The sequence below is a fragment of the Rhipicephalus microplus genome, chromosome 1 (assembly GCF_043290135.1).
Source record: "Rhipicephalus microplus isolate Deutch F79 chromosome 1, USDA_Rmic, whole genome shotgun sequence".
Lineage (NCBI taxonomy): Eukaryota > Metazoa > Arthropoda > Arachnida > Ixodida > Ixodidae > Rhipicephalus > Rhipicephalus microplus.
This window is the reverse complement of record NC_134700.1, coordinates 242,406,294-242,424,716: the sequence shown is the minus strand read 5'-3', so window position 1 is coordinate 242,424,716 and position 18,423 is coordinate 242,406,294.

Genomic DNA, 18,423 nt, shown 5'->3' with positions numbered 1-18,423 from the left:
CCAGGCAACACTGTGTCTTTCTCTATTCGTGAAGAAGAGCGCTGGACGCGCTGAAATGCGCATGGGTCAAATCAACGCAGCGCCGCGCGTGCCTGCGATTATACGGCAAGACCGGCGCCTGGCGTGGCGACGCCGGCATGACGCGATGAAATGAACGCCGGCGAGCACGCGCACCCCGTCACGTCAAAATGTAGTGACGCCTTGACTGTGGCATGTAGTCATGTTCTCACATGACACCCATCTCATGATTATCACGTTTGCACCATTCACATACCGTCGTCATCCATTGGCGTCACCAAATACCAAATTTGGCATATGTGATCACTAGCGAAACGGCCGCGAGTGTATCATCAGTGAGGCATGTAGTGATGTCGTTACATGACACGCATGTCGTGATTATCATGTTCGTATGTGTCATTTACCTATGTCGTCTGTTCGCATCACGTAATACCGAGTTTGGTACATGTGAAGCTAGCGAAACGGCCGTGAGCGCATCATGAGCGTAGCATGTAGTCATGTTGTTGCATGACACGCCTCTTATGTTTATCATGTTCGCACCAGTATCATACCTTCGTCATCCGTTCACGTCCCGTAATACCAAGTTCGGTATAAGTGAAGCTAGTGAAACGGCCACCAGCGCATCATGAGCGTGGCATGCAATCATGTTGTTACATGACACGCATCTCATGATTATGATGTTTGCACCAGTCACAAACCTTTGTCATCCATTCACGTACTGTAATACCAAATTCGGTATACGGGACACTAGCGAAACGGCCGCGATCGCATCCTGAACGTGGCATGTAGTCATGTTGTTACATGACCCGCATGCCATGATTTTCATGTTAGGGTCTGTCGCTTGTCTTCGCCATGCAATCATGCCATACTATACCAGCTTTGCAACATGCCATGTGAACAAAACCACCGCCAGAGCTACAGGACCATGAAATGTGAATCATGACATTCATGAGGTACATGTCATGATTTTCATTTTATCACTAGTCAAATATGTTCTCCATACAGTCATGTTATGCCATACCAAGTTGGGTATCGATACCATTATCGAAACGGCCAACAAAACAAAACCACCGCCAGATCTACAGGACCATGAAATATGAATCATGACATTCATGACATACATGTCATGGTTTTCATTTTTTGACCAGTCAAATATGTTCTCCATACAGTCATGTTATGCCATACCAAGTTGGGTATCGATACCATTATGGAAACGGCCAGCAGAGCTAAAAGTCGTAGGCGGCTAGATAGATAGATTCATAGATAGATAGATAGATAGATAGATAGATAGATAGATAGATAGATAGATAGATAGATAGATAGATAGATAGATATGCTCAAAGTCGTCGAAGTTCGCTAAGAAATGCTTCGCATTTAATAGACAGAAGCAGTCAAAGTCACCGAAGTTCACTGAGAAATGCTTCGCATTTAAAAGCGCTCTTAGGTATGACAGACTTCATTTCAATGTTGCCAGCGGTGGGTACCATTCCTTTAACTCAGAAGATAATTTAGTGGCTTGTACTGATTCTTTTACCCTTAATGACCAGCGGTTATCCTGTCTACGCGCTACATGCCCGGCCCATGCCCATTTCCCCTTCTTTATTTCAACTATGATTTCCTTAACCCCCTTTTGTCCCCTAATCCACTCTGCTCTCTTCTTGTCTCTTAAGGTTACACCTACCATTTTTCTTTCCATTGCTCGCTGCGTCGTCCTCAATTTAAGCTGAACCCTCTTTGTAAGTCTCCAAGTTTCTGCTCCGTAGCTAAGTACCGGCAAGATACAGCTGTTATATACCTTCCTCTTGAGGGATAGTGGCAATCTACCTGTCATAATTTGAGAGTGCTTGCCGAATGTGCTCCACCCCATTCTTATTCTTCTAGTTACTAACTGGGTAACTAACTGGATTCCCAGAGAAGGAAAGCGGGTTAGGGGGAGACAGAAGGTTAGGTGGGCAGATGAGATTAAGACGTTTGCGGGTATAAATTGGCAGCAGCAAGTACAGGACCGGGTTAACTCGCGGAACATGGGAGAGGCCTTTGTCCTGTAGTGGACGTAGTCAGGCTGATAATGATGATGATGATGATGACTGATTATTTTAGGGGCAAAGCTCCTTATGGTCTAGGGCAGCCCATCCTTGCGGCGAAGCGATCACAGCATATTCTCAGACAGACAGACAGACAGACAGACAGACAGACAGACAGACAGACAGACAGACAGACAGACAGACAGACAGACAGACAGACAGACAGACAGACAGACAGACGGACGGACGGATGGACGGACGAACGAACGCTCTGCCCCACTCCATGGATATGGTGTGATTGTTGTGATTTCCCATGTCACTTTTTTTCCATACACCACAGCCTTCGTGTTGAGCCTAATGCTTGTCGCCTTCCGCAATGCAATTGAGAGAAGTGGGGAAACAATAAGGGTTAGCTTCACAGGCATCATGTGTAGTTTAACACCAGAAGTCATTGAATGCCATCGTTTATTTCATCGTTCAAAACGCGCTGCACGAATTAAATTGCGCCGTGTGCTTCTGACCCCTTTTCTTCAAAATGCCAGAAAATGCTTTCAAAATTAAAAAAAATCTTAGCATATCCACGAATTGAATGATGATGAGAGGGCGAAGCCTCCGTCAGTCCATCTGCGCCTCCGTCTATCCGTCCTTGCGTCTGTAAATCCGTTGTGCATCTGCCTGTGCGTCTATTCGTCCGTTCGTACATCCGTCTGTTTGTTGATGCATCTGTATGCCCGTACGTGCATTCATTCGGGCATCCAGCCATGCGTTCATCCGTGCTTTCATCCATGCGTCCGTCCATGCGCCAGTCAGTGCCTGCCTGCGTCCATTGATCTGTCCGTCATCTGTCTGTCAGTCCGTCTATTCGTCCGTTCGTGCATCCGTCTGTTTGTTTATGCATCTGTATGCACGTACGTCCATTCGTTCGTGCATCCAGCAATGCGTCCATCCATGCTTTCATCCATGCATCCGTCCATGCGCCAGTCAGTGCCTGCCTGCGTTCATTGATCTGTTCGTCATCTGTCTGTCGGTCCGTCCGTCTTTCCGTCTGTCTGTCTGTCTCTCCCTACATGTGTGTGTCCATCCGTCCGTTTAGTGAATACTCAAAATACCGCCATCTCGCATCTTTTCATCATATTGCCACATTTCTTTCTCAAGCTTTGTTATCGCCCCATTACACTTCGTTCAGCGCAAGCCGCGCCTACGATGTTCGAGAGGCTTCGAAGTTCTATAGATCGTTTTAGTAAGACTATTCCCACTTCATGCACATTACAGATTTTTCGGAAGCGTACGTCACCGCTAGCGATAACGCTAGAATATTTGATGGCAAGGATATATATGCCGACACGCTTCGTCACTTGCCAGTGGATCGACGGCCGACGCTCTGCTCACCACTGTTAGTGCCAGTGTCCTGGTGTAAGCTCACTGTCTTTGCCCCGCCGCAGTGGTCGAGTGGCTAAGGTACTCGGCTGCTGAGCCGCAGGTCGCGAGATCGAATCCCGGCTGGGGTGGCTGCATTACCAATGGAGGCGGAAATGTTGTAGGCGCGTGTGCTCAGATTTGGGTGCACGTTAAAGAACCCTAGGTGGTCTAAACTTGCGGAGCCCTCCACTTCGGCGACTCTCATAATCATTTGGTGTTTTAGGACGTGAGGCCCCACATATCAACGATCAAGGTGACTTTCTTTGCACGTGGCCACAAGTTCGGCCTGAATATACAGTTTAATATTACACCTGCAGTCTGCTCCCTGTGTCCATGTCACGACCTTGTGACATCTGGTGGAGGTGCTTGCCGTCCATGTACCGAACGCCCCCCCTTCAGTCGAGAGCAATGCCCAACCGTGAGGCGCACATCCCGCCAACCTTGACCTGCGAGCAAGCCGCCGACAACAGGGGGCTACCTCCACAGTATGGGGCTCTACTCGATTATACTCGCAAGACGAAGGCCACCACCACTACTGCGACCACTATGACAGCCCTTGTTTTGACACCCACCATGGTCGTAATGGAACAGCCAAAAGAGCCACCGATCTTCCACGGATACTCATTTAAAGAACCTGAAACCTGGCTGGAAACGTACGACCGAGTGGCCGCGTTGAACCAGTGCGACTCCGAAGAAAAGTTGCACCGCATATTCTTCTACCTGGAAGACGCGGCAAGTACCTATTATGAGATTCGGGAGTCTGCAGTGCGATCCTGGAATATTTTTCGTGGAGCATTCCTGAAAACGTTCACGATGGTCGCTCGCGAAGAAAGACCCGCTGCTTTGCTTGAGACCCGGGGGCAGCTACCCAACTAAAATGTCATCATCTTCCCAAAAGTGGTGACGAAAATATTTCGGCACGCCGATCCTACCATGGCTAAGGACAAAAAGCTCCGCTTCCTCATGCAGGGCGTGAAACAAGAGTTTTTTGCTGGACTCGTTCGCAACCCACCCAAGACGGTTGAAGAATTCCTCACCGAGGCCTCTACAATCGAGAAGGCACTTGAGATGCGCACAAGGCAGTATGACCACCCCTCTTCAACCTCCAGCTACGCCGAAGCCCATGCCCTCAGCACGGACGACCTGCATGAGACCATCCGACAGATCGTGAAAGAAGAGCTACGGAAACTGTGGCCTTTGTCGCAGTCCCAAATGAATTTGACTGCCGACACCATCCGTGAAGAAGTTCGGGAATCACTAGGATTATTCGAAGCTCTGCAGACTCAGCCGCAAACAATGAGCTACACTGCTGCAACCCGGCACTATGCTCCCCCTTCACTCCCACGTCAAAGGCCACACCGCCGCAGTTTCGTCGCTAGCTACCGTCGCCGCCAACGCCATACCGTCCGTCTGCTGGACGACGCAACGCTCCGAGAAAAACTGACGTGTGGCGGGCCGCCGACCAACGACGTCTCTGCTACCACTGCCGCTGCCAGTACCGTCATATGGGACTGCGTGGTTTTGCCGTAGATGCGCCATGTTCAGAGTGGCGAGAAAGACCCCGCAACCTCGCCGGCTACCTTGCAGCAGCGCAGTGGCCACATCGAGTATCCCGTCGTTCGCCGTCACCTGGCCGCTAGATTTCGTCTCACCGCCGATCGTACAATGGCTCAACCCGGGGCCGTACTCCTTGCCCTTTTACGGGAAACTAAGGGCAGCACCCGCTGGAGGTGCGGTTGCTGTACGACTAACTGCCAAAGGTGCTCCGCTGACGACAACGCCGCGACGAAACCTCAAGAACCCGCCGCAACATGAACGTTGCCCTGACACCGAAATTTTCGGGCCGGAAGATGACTTCATGACGCAACGTCGAAGCGGCGGCACAAATCGTCATAGCCACGATACGACGCTGCAATTTAACTACAATGTGAGAAGACGAACTAGCAACCTCGACGTCCTCATCGACGGCCACAGCATCACAGCTTTCGTTGACACCGGAGCCGACTATTCCGTCACCAGTGGGACATTCGCCGCGAAGTTAACGAAAGTTATTAAAACTTGGGAAGGCCCCGAAATCCGTACAGCAGGAGGCCACCTAGTCGTACTGCAGGATTGCTCGAACGATGTCATTTTTGGTATGGACTTCTTAAGCCTCCATGGTGCCGTCATCGACCTGAGAACAAAGTCTGTAACGCTATCTACAGAAAAAGCTCTGCCATCACTCACTTCGTCAGGAAGGCAAACCCTGAATGTGCTGGAAGGCTAAGTAACCCTTCCTCCTCATTCCAGCGTCAGCATTTCCGTCGGCACTCAAGAATCGACCGACATGCAAGGCGTCGTTGAAGGCGACCAACACCTCTTGATCAACCATGAAATTTGCGTCGCCAGAGGAATAGGCGAGCTGCGAAGAGGAAACGCAAGGGTGATGCTCACAAACTTCAGCAACGAGTACAAGCATGGGAAAAAAGGCCCGACGGTTGCCTACATCGAAGGAATACTGGAAGCCAGCAATGCTTTCACCCTCACCGATTCCGCCCAATCTACTCCGACGACTAAAACCCTTCAACCAACATTCGACGTTATTCCGAGCCTTTCAACGCATAAACAATAGCAGCTTGAAAACCTGCTCCTGATATACAAGAACTACTTTTTGTTGTCATCGAGCATTCAAGAGCCCCTGTCGTGAAACATCCAATCTCAATAGAAGAAAACGCCTGGCCACTCCATCAGAGTCCGTAAAGAGTTTCGACGCGAGAACGCGAAGCCATAAAGAAACAAGTCAACGAAATGCTCCGCGACGACATCATTCAGCCTTCAAAGTGTCCATGGTTGTCACCAGTGGTGTGAGTGAAGAAAAAGAATGGAACACTACGCCTCTGCGTTGACTATCGCCGACTGAACAAGATAACTAAGGAGGACGTTTAGCCTCTCACCCGAATAGACGGCGCCCTTGATCGGCAGCACAGCGTCAAATTTTCTTCATCGATGTACCTCAAGACAGACTATTGGCAGATCGATGTAGATGAGAGAGACCGAGAAAAAATTGTGTTTATAACACCAGACGGCCTTTTCCAGTTGAAGGCAATGCCCTTCGGTCTTTGCTCGGCTCCTGCGACTTTTCAACGCGTTATGGACGCAGTGTTGGTAGGATTCAAGTGGCAGACTTGTCTCGTTTACTTGGATGACGTTGACGTGTTTTCCTCAAGCTTCGACGAGCACTTTCGGCGTCTTGAAGCTGTACTTCAAGCCATTAAGACTCCCGGACTCACCCTGCAGCCAGAAAAGTGCCGCTTCGCGTACGAGGAACTTTTGTTCTTGAGCAACGTGATAAGACAGTCCGGAGTAGGATCTGATCCGCAGAAGAAAGTCGCCATCGATGCATTTCCGCCGCCCGCTGACAAGAAAGCCGTGCGTTGATTTCTAGGCCTGTGCACCTATTACAGGCACTTCGCCAGAAACTTTGTCAACATCCCCAAGCCTTTCACTAATTTTAGGACAACTGACGTCGAGTTCAAGAGGGAAACTCTACAGGAGAAAGCATTTGAGGATCAAAAATGACGTCTGCAGATGCCTCCGATACTCGAGCTTTTCGACGAAAGTGCCGAAAAAAAAGTGCACACTGGCCCAAGCAGCGTAGGACTAAGCGCCAGCCTTGTGCAGAGAACTGATACACTGGAAAGGGTTATTAGTTACGCTAGCTGGTCGCTATCCAAAGCAGAAAGCAGTTATTCCGCAACAGAAAAGGAGTGCCTTGCCATCATCAGGGTGACGTCAAATTTTTCTCCTTATCTCTACAGCCGGCCATTAAAAGTTATGGGCGACCACCATGCCTTGTGTTGGCTAGCTAACTTGAAGGACTCTTCCGGTCACCTTGCCCGATGCAAACTGAGACTTCAAGAATACGACATTACCGTCATTTACAAGTCCGGCAGAAAACACTCTAGCACCGACTGCCTGTCACGGGCCCTCATCGACCCACCACCGCTCGAAGACCTGAATGACGACTGCTTCTTGGGAATGATAACTGCTGATGACTTCGCTAAACGTCAGCGGGCTGACCCGAAACTTAGGAGCCTAATCGAATACTTCGAAAGCAGAAGTTCTGTTGTTCCGAAGGTATTCAAACGGGCACTTCCGTCGTTTTCGCTGTGAAACAGCCTTCTCCGAAAGAAGAACTTCTCGCCGCTTCGAGCCAAGTACCTTCTTGTGGTACCTTCAGCTCTGCTACCAGACCTCCTCCATACCCTGCACAATGATCCAATGGCAGGATAACTTGGTGTTTCCGGCACGCTCGCGGGGATATAAGAAAGGTATCACTGGCCATGTCTTACCGCCGACGTCACTCGTTACGCGAGGACATGCCGAGACTGTCAACGACGCAAATACTGCTACAAGGCCAGCGGGTTTTCTTAAGCCAATCGAACACCCTCGCCGACCGTTCTAACGAATCGGGATGTACCTACTGGGTCTATGTATCTACATCGAATTCAGGAAACAAACGGATCGTCGTAGCTATTGACTACTTCACCCACTACGCCAAAACAAAGGCCCTACCCAAAGGTAGCGCCTAAGTGGTAGCAGAGTTCTTCGTTGAGAACTTCGTCCTTCGTCATGGCGCCCCAGAGGTTGTCATCACTGATAGAGGTACTGTCTTTACTGCTGGTTTGACTCAAGCGATATTGAGACACAGCCAGACAAGCCACCACCGCAACGCCGCCTACCACCCGCAGACAAATGGTCTCACCGAGCCGCTAAACAAGACAATCGCTGACATGCTGGCCATATACGTCGACGTTGAACACAAAACGCGGGACGCCATCCTTCCGTACGTGGCCTTCGCGGACAACACGGCCGTGCAGGAGACGATGCAGATGCAACCAAACAAGTTGGTCAACGGAAGGAAGCCGGCAACGACGCTCAACGCAATGCTACCTAACATTGCTGATGAAGAAAACCTCGACGTTAACCTTTATCTTCAGCGCACTGAAGAAGCTCGTCAACTCGCTCGCCTGAGCATCATGAATCAGCAGACTACCGTTACAATCTTCGGCGACGCTCCATGGAATACCAGCCAGGTGCAGGTGTTTGGGTATACGCCAACGTGGACTCAGTGAAAAGCTTATGCGACGCTTCTTCAGACCGTACAGGGTGATTTTCGGCCCACTCGATTCGGAGTTGGTCGCCGATGGCAACACGAACCCTCAACGACGTCGATCGCGACCTGAAGTCGTCCATGTCGCACGCCTTAAGCCATTTCCAGCGCGTTAACGAACTGAAAAAGTGTATTTTCTTGTTGTATTATTGCTGTATCGTAATTTATTGCTTTCACTTTCTTGCAATATTGTTGTACGTTCATCTTCTGTTACAGCATCGGGACGATGCCTTTTTCAGAGGGGGGGGGGGGCAGTGCCGCGTTCCTTTCTCAACTTTGTTATCACCCCGTTACACTACGTTCAGTGCAAACCATGCCTACGAATGTTCGAGAGGCTTCGAAGCTGTAGATCGTTTTGGTAAGATTACGCCCACTTCGTGCACATTACAGATTTTTTGAAGCCTACGTCACCGATAGTGATAACGCTAGAATATTTGATGGCAAGGGGTGTAAATGCCGATACGCTTCGCCGCTTGCCAGTTGATTGACAGCCGACGCTCTGTTCGCCGCTGCCAGCGTCCTGGTATAAGCTGACTTTCTTTGGCCACAAGGTCGGCCCAAATAAACAGTTTAAGGAGGAGGAGGATTGAAAGGGGAAGGACAGGGAGGTTAGCCAGTAAATAGTTTAATATTTCACCTGCAGTCTGCGCCCTTCGTCCATGCCACGACCACATGACAATGTGTTCACCATATAGAAAAATCGCCATCAAGCAAACATTCCAAGGACTAAACGAGAGGTGGCTACCTACTACTACTACTACTACTACTACTACTACTACTACTACTATTACTACTACTGCTGCTGCTGCTGCTCCTACAGCATCGTGGACGCATGACCCTTCGCATAAGGAGCTTGGCCCCTAAAATGAAAGTGCCCCCTAGCGTAAGTATAAGATTTTTTTTTTGCTTGTTCATCATAAAAATACGGGCGTCCGCTGTGTTATAACATCTGCATGATTTATTTCAACGAGAAATATATCACCTAGAGGTGAATCCTAGAACGAAGCAGCTACGTACCTCCTACATGGGAGGTGACCGACCCACGCCTTAAGGAGCTTTGTCCCTAATATAACAGCGTATCGTATCCTCGGACTGAACAATGATGAGAGGGTGAAGCGTCCCTCAGTCCGTTCGCCCTCCCGTCCATCCATCCGTGCGCTCATCCATCCGTCCTTCCATCCCTCTGTGCTTCCATCTATCTGTCCGACCGTGCGTGCGTTTGTCTGTAGTCCACCCATGCGTCCGTCCGTTTATCCATCCATCCTTCCGTATGCTTGTCTGTCTTTCCGTCCGTCCGTGCGTCCTATTATGGTGGAACCTGGAGTGTTCACTCCAAGTACCGCCATCTCTCGTCTTTTCATTATATATTCACCATATAGAAGTAGCGCCGCCCAGCGCACATTTCAAGGACCGAGCGAGCAGTGGCTACTTTCTACTACTACTACTACGACAACTACTACTACATACATCGCGGACGCACGAGCCACAGCATAAGGAGCTTGGCCCTAAAAAAAATGGCAGATCCCACGTAAAGTGGGAATCGATTATATGCGAAGAACGAATGAGGAAGGTAATATGTCACTTCAAAATGAGTAAACGTTACGTGGCAGACGTAAATTATGCGGTACATGACTTTCATGTCATGATTATCATTTTTGGACGTGTCATTTACTTTCGTCATCTATTAACGTCACCTGATACCAACTTTGGTATATATGAAGCTAGCAAAACGGACTCGAGCGTGCTTTGACCGTAGCGTGTAATCATGTTTTACATAAAATCCATGTCATGATTATCATATTTGGACGTGTCATTCACATTCATCGTCCATTCACGTCAGGTAATAGCAAAATTGGTATATGAAGAACTAGTGAAATGGCCGCGAGAACGCTATGAGCGTATCAAGTAGTCTTGTTTTCCATGAAACGCATATCACGATTATAAGGTTTGGACGTGTCATTTACCTTCATCCATTCACTTCGCGTGATACCAAATTTGGTACATTTGGAGCTAGCGCAATGGCGACGAGTGAGTCATGAAGGGCCCAATATACTCCGACGCAACTATCAAGCACGCGCAGGCTGGGTGAAGCGACGCAACGCTAGCAAAACGTGAGCACTCTATAGTGTGATGCCAGGCGCGACCGGCGTGAAATCCGACACGCTGCGATTCGCACCGACGACGTTACTTAGGCAGCACCATGTCTGCCTCTCTTTGGAACGGAGAAACACCGTGTGCTCTCAAACGCGCATGCGTCCAAGCAATGCAGCGCGGCGCGCGCATGCGAGTATATGGCATGCAGATCCAAAATGAAGGTCAGTGGGTGGATTCACTGATCTCTACTAGGGAGATATCGGTTCTGGCATGACATCAACTGCGTGACGCGATAAAACGAACGCCAGTGAGCACGCGCGCCTGGTCACGTCAAAGTGTATATCAGATAACACTGCGTCTCCCTCTTTTCGTGACGGAGGGACGCCAGACGCACTGAAACGCGCATGGGTCAAAGCAACGCAGCGTGGCGTGCGCCTGTGAGCATATGACAGGACCGGTGCCTGGCGTGGCAACGCAGGGCGTGACCCGACAAAATGAACACCGGTGAGCTCGCTCACCGCGTCACGTTGAATTGTATTTGCGCCTTGACTGTGGCATGTAGTCATGTTCTCACATGACACGCATCTCATAATATCATATTTGCACCAGTCACATACCTTAGTGACCCATTGACGTCACGTAATACAAAATTTGGCATATGTAAATATAGCGAAATGGCTGCGAGCGTATCATGAGTGTGGCATGTAGTCATGTTTTCATATGACACGCATGTCGTGATTATGATGTTTTTATGTGTAATTTACCCAAGTGGTCCGTTCGCGTCACGTAATAATAAGTTTGGTACATGTGAAGCTATCGAAACGGCCGCAAACGCATCATGAGCGTAGCATGTAGTCATGTTTTTACATGACACGCATCTCATGTTTATCATGTTTGCACCCGCATCACACCTTCGTCATCCATTCACGTGCCGTAATACCAAATTTGGTATATGTGACGCTAGCAAAACGCCCGCGAGCGCATCATGAGCTTGGCATGTAGTCTTGTGTTTACATGAGGCGCATGTCATGATTTTCATGTTAGGGTCTGTCGCTTGTGTTCTCCATGCAATCATGTCATACCATGCCAGTTTCGCAACATTCCATGTGAAAGAAACCACCGCAAGGGCTGCAGGACCATGAAATGTAAATCTTGACATTAATGACATATATGTCATGATTTTAATGTTATGACTAGTCAAATATGTTCTCCATGCAGTCATGTTATGCCATACAAAGTTTGATATCGATAGTATTTTCGAAACGGCCAGGAGATCTAAAAGTCGTAGGTGACAAGATAGATAGATAGATAGATAGATAGATAGATAGATAGATAGATAGATAGATAGATAGATAGATAGATAGATAGATAGATAGATAGATAGATACGCCCCAATTTGCCGACGTTCGCTAAGAAATGCTTCGCATTTAAAATGCACCCCAAGCTTTACGGGCTGCTGTTGGCTTGATGCGAGCGTAACTTCAAAACTATTCGCTCCACCTAAGAACCTCGACGCACCGGAAGATCACTAGCACTGAATGATCACCAATTTCATTTCTCTGGAGACCTGTTAAATGCGAAGCATTTCATAGCGAACTTCGGGAACTTTGAGTCTATCTATCTATCTATCTATCTATCTATCTATCTATCTATCTATCTATCTATCTATCTATCTATCTATCTATCTATCTATCTATCTATCTATCTATCTATCTATCTATCTATCTATCTATCTATCTATCTATCTATCTATCTATCTATCTATCTATCTATCTATCTATCTATCTATCTATCTATCTATCTATCTATCTATCTATCTATCTATCTATCTATCTATCTGTGTGTCTGTGTGTCGGTCAGTATGTGTGACTGTGTCTGTCTATCTGTATGTGTGATTGTGTGCGTGTCTGTCTATTCGTATGTGTGTGGTCTGTGTGTGTGTATGTGTAAGGTCTTTGTGTGTGTATGTGTGTGTGTCGGTGTTTGTGTGTATGCGTGTGTCTTTGTGTCTGTCTTTTTAGGTGTAAACCAAAATGAGTATAGGGGGGATGAAATAATGTTCAGTTGGAATGAGTGTTTTCGTAATTATCTTTAAATACATGTTTCCTTTTGTCCCTATAGTTCTAGCACAAACGCTTCAATACCCTGTCAGCACGTAGCAGCATTTAAGTAACTTTGTTATTATGAATAGAAGCAACATAACAAAGACCTGGAGCTTCCCAGAAAAACTCACTGTCCTTTCACCCCCCCCCCCCCCTCCTTGCCCTGAAAAAGAAGAATACACAATCCGTGAGGTAAAAAGTTCGGAGTAATAAACTAAACGTTAAACTATCGAACACAACGCCAAAAATAGAGACCCACTGTTCAATATCCAAGATGTGCGTCGCATTATTAGCCGACATACGTGCTTGTAGTGACTGACTGGATTACGTCATGCAACTTTTTAAATGGCGCGTTCCATTTGCTTCTTTGTAAGACGTGCTTTTCTGCAAGAGTGCTGTGTTGGCCGGCAGAGTACAGTTGCCCAGAAAAGTTAGGAGCCAAGTCTGTCGAATCGTGGCTCGTACAATAGCACGTACGTGACCGCAAAATGCACTTGTTCTTCTTGTTATTTGGTGAACAGCAAAATAAAGCAATAACTAAATATAGTGAAGTTGACACTTTCTTGAATCGATATACGTGATGTAGAAACTGCGTACAACGTAGTTGCCGCTTCTCGCTCTAGTATGTAATTTTTTCTATATCAATATTGCTAAAGGGCCCGCAAATCTGCAGTACTTGTCTGCGTTGTATGTATACGCTTGAACATAAGCCCTCATTGCGTGTGAGAAGCTCGCTTTTGTTCGAAACTTTCATCACCAGTTACACAATAAATAAACTGTCGGGCATTCAGTAATACACAGAAACAGGTACAAAAAAAAACAGAGATAGGTTAGAGCAGTTCTCCGAATTCTCCTCGCTTCATTGTTTATTTCCCTACAGATAACTGCATCCCCTCACACGATATTCTCCATTGCTCCACTACAAGAGGCATATGGCTGCAGCTCTGTTATATTCGAATACGAGGAAATCATGTGCTACGTTCAGCTGGCAAAACATTTGTTCTGAAAACGAACTAAACCTGTAGGCAAGCTGAGAAAGTTGTTGATGCGAACATCGAAAAGAGATCAAAAGAGTGGAGTAATGGAGGAGGCATGTGTTCGCCACACGGTGGTACCAGCGCACCAGACGCTAATTGTGACCGAGAGAAAGTCGTATGCATGATGTAAGAACAATGCAAACAAGAGTGCCGGGCTGAGTGTGGGTGCTGGTGGTTGGCGCACAAAGTAAGCTTTCTTCAGCATTGCGTGAATGCGTTGGCAAAGAGGAGCAGCGTCGCTAATCCCTGAGGGATGGGGGACATCTTTTTTATAAGGTAAGACGAGCTGGCGTTTCTGTGTATGCCTCCTAAAACACCTGGTGATCCACTGCCGTAATATCTGCCATTAGCCTTTTGGGTTATATTTATTCACTTCTATTAGCTGTTATTTCCAACGTAGTGAATTCTTCACGCAGAAGCTAAGTCACTCGCTTGTGCAAGTCATAGTATGGTCTGGCTTGTGCAAGAGCTTAAATGTCTACGTGGTATCTACGTTGAAGTTACCGAATACAAAACCACAGATAAGAATAAAAAGAGAGCTTTGTTTTCTAGCGACAATTTGTAGGACCAGAACAAGAATACTTACTCACGAGTACTTTTGTCTGGGCAATTTGTTACGATGTCTTTTCAAGTTGTAATCACCTTGAAATATACATAAAATAACATGCATGGGCAGAAGCAGCGCTGACGGATGACATAGAGGATGAAGCGTTGAATACTGGTATTGTGTGCGCATGTTTTTTTATATCTGATTCTCCCATGCTGAATAAGGATAACATCTTGATAGCTTTGTTAAGTAAAAACTTCTAAAGTTACTGCAGTCGAGCGTTCATACAGATCATTTTGGTGCAGACGAGATGTTCACACGTAGTAAAATTTTCAACAAAAGTTCCGCTGCGGTACAAAGTCATAGGCACACTAAAACACGTCTACTCCAAGCCGTTTTTTTATACGCACTCGCACGTGCTGAACCCTTCTGTGGAATTACATACGAGCACGCACGCCGGACGTAATTCCTGCAGTGTCCTTGTACTGACTTCCCAATTCGTTCTCATTCGCAGATTATTAGCGAGCGTTCACGAAGCTCTAGTGCACTAAAGTTGCTTGTTACATTAATGCGGCAACGCTGAGCTTGTCCAACAGATTCTAAGGTTAAAACTGCGTATGTCGAACAATATAAAATGTAGACGATCAATGTTAGGCCACTGATTTTGTTATACAAGGTGCGCAAATTCTCCAGCCGAAAATCTGCACAATAAAGTGTCAGCACTAACGTTTAGTAATGAAAGAGTTTTATAACAGGGCCCTTTTCGTCGCAGGCCCAGGGGTTAGAGGTGCGACTCCCAGGAGGGGGGGGGGGCGGGCAATAGAGTTTCTTACAATAATATCTAGAGTGAAATCTGGCGCAAGTGTCTATGCGGGCTCCTTCAGCGCGCAAACCTTTACTTCCCATAATTCCCACGGGAATTATATGAAGTAAAGGTTTCGGATCTCATTCAGATAGATCATGTTCTTTAAATTTGCGAAGCTTGTTTTTCGAGTGTAAAACAAATGGATTTGATGCTATATGTAATTGAAACTTGCTTCAATGTCTTATACGCAAACCTTATTGCAGAAAGTTATAGTAATTACTAGGTAGAAGTGAAACCTTAGCAATTTTAATCACCAAGGTATGCATTGGTCTGCATTGGCGATCTAAACTTGGCATCAAGCTATAATGAATGACTTTCTAACGCTTGACAACAAACATTTTTCTTCCTCCCCTAACCCAAAGTATGAATGATCTATTTATGATAATAACAATACAGTACTAAGTGAGAAACACTTTACCTATAGTCTGCTGCGATGCCAGGTGCGTCTGTCCAAGTGGTCTGCCGCCAACGCACCTCTCATTTTGTGGTGAAGTCGAATCAGAGGAGCGTAACGGTGAGTTTGCTTAGCTTTGCTGTTGTCTTGCAGTCGATTTAAACAAGCTTTGGCAAGAAGCGATAACGAAGAAACGTGAACTAAATGGAACATCCTGCACTGGCATTGGACGCACATTTATGCACAGTGAGCAGTGTACGACGTTTCGCTTAAAATGTAAAATACAAATTGTAAAGTTCGAACATCGGAGCAAGTCATGATGCCGAGCGGGTACCAGCCTGTTTGAACAACAAAGGCACTGCCTAAGTGCTTTGCATTACACCCACGATGTGCGAAGAATGAAACTGAAGCTGTCGAATAGGATCCGTAAACTGTTCGCTAGCTAACGCAATCCTATCCGAAACATGTACTTCCACCCATTCTCATGCGGGTACGACTATCGCAGCGCCAGATTACCCTCTAAGTATTAGCGTATAAATTCTTGAGGGGAGCTTTCTCTTCGTGTATTTTTTTTTTCAAAATTGGTGGCGTCAATCTTACAACGTCATATTCGTGATAGACATACGTGCATGAAGTCTTGGTGGAGTCCAGCATTAAATATTTTCCTGGTAACAAAAAGGGCTAAATGACTTCACGAGTTCTATTTCTTCGGCTAGTTGGAACACAGAAAATTTGAAGCGCTTAACAAAGATAAGTACACATTGAAGCGCGTAAAACAATAGAAACGAAAGTGCTTTCCATTATTACTTTCAACCTGAAATACATGGATGCTGTGATAAATTTACCAGAACAGTGCAACTGTATCTGATATTTGCATGAGTTATCAATCAGACCAAGAAAACATGGGTCCAAATATAGTGGGAGAAAATTACGCCAATGATTTTATTTATTATAGCGTACAAGTTGCGTATAAATTCAAGTAAAGTTTAGTACACGATCTAAACATTGTGAATGAAAGTAGCAAACAAAGGTGTTGCATTACTTGACATTACAAAAAAAACATTTCATTCACTGAAGTGAATGTGAAATTCAGTGTTTGTTCTTTCCGCTTATTTTTTTTTCAAGCCCACGTGACTGCCTAGTAGTCGCAGTTCTTGGCTCCTGATTGTATCAAAAGACGTGGGTTGAATCCCGGCCGCTACAGTAGCATTTCGATTTCTACGCAGTGCGAGGTCCCTCTACCATTGAATTATCTGGAGTGCTGCACTATGACATTGCTATGACTTGTCTTGGGTCGTCATCCACAACAAACCAGATATTGCACATCAGTTATGAGGGATGCCGCAAGGTGCGATAAGGATTAAGGGAGGGAGAAAATACAACCACCCATTTGCAGCATAAAGCCGTGAAAAAATTCACACTGATGCTCTAACTGTTTTATGACACAAATGAGAAATTGTCTGTATTTTATTTCTTAACCTAAAGCTATCATTTTTTTAGCCTTTACTAACATTTTTTAAAGATTTTGTGATTATTGTATACTTAAATATACACCTGAAAGAACAAACAAAAGATAATAAAAAACGCAGGAACAAACGACCAATGACGCAGAGAGAAAGAACAAGAGCCCTCGTGTGTATAAGACTGTGGATATAAATGAACCTGACGTCATTTATGTGCTGCCCGTTCAATACCTGGTACGAGATCCTAAAGTGCTGCGCATGGGAAGTTTGAAGGGGTAGTGAAAAGTGACATGCGAAAAAAATAAAGCCCTACAAAGTGCTTTTGCATTCAAAACAATGCAATGTGCGTTAGTCTTGTAAGAAGTTTTGGATAGCCGCAACAGAAAGTTCATAGGGAGTTAAGCATTGGTTATGCGTAAAGTACAACCTTTCTTCAGAAAAAAGAAACAAGCTGCATAATATCTCGATGGCCATAGAGCAGAACACCAGGGAGGTGAAAATTACACAACACTGCGGAGACTAGGAAAATGGTTTATCGACAGATGTATGATGCAGAAGAGCCTCGGGTGGTTGAATCGAACAAATGAGCTATATTGCAGGGTAAACGCATTTTAGCATATCACCCTGAAAAGCGCGATAGTGAAGCAGGTGGCGTTTCTCAGACAAGGGGTGGGCTATCCAAATGGCATGTACTTCAAGATTGCTTTGTTTGTTCTAATTCGTGGAGAGTTTCAGGATATTCAAAAAAAATGAAGCACAATCAAAAGGAGTGATTCTATTGACGGGAAAGCTGAACCGAAAGAGAACGTATTTCCTTGCGCGTGCATATTTTACGCGGTTTCGTGAAATATCAGGAGCACTCATTCGTGCTCCAAGGATGGTATCAGTGATAAAATATAGCCTCGGGGGTTGTCTGCACTCAGTCATATCTTTTCTGTGCCTATAGTTGTTTTTCAACAAAATGTGGCAACAGAAACAACCCAGATATGTATGCGAGGATTGCGAGCCGCTGCATATTTCACACGGTAAAGCGAGAGTACGCTACATATAGCCCTTCGATACCGGGCTTATGGTGCGATGCTGTGGAAAGTTTGTCAAATGCGTGTCTGGAGAAGTGGATGTGCAACACAGTCACAAACTATTTTCCCAATGTCATGCTTTTGTAGGCCGATGTGTTCAGATTTAGGTGCACGTAAGAGAACCCCAGGTGGTCAAAATTTCCGGAGCTTTTCATTACGGCATCTCTCATAATATTATGGTGTTTTTGGGACGTTCAACCCCACAAATCAATCATCAATCAATATCATG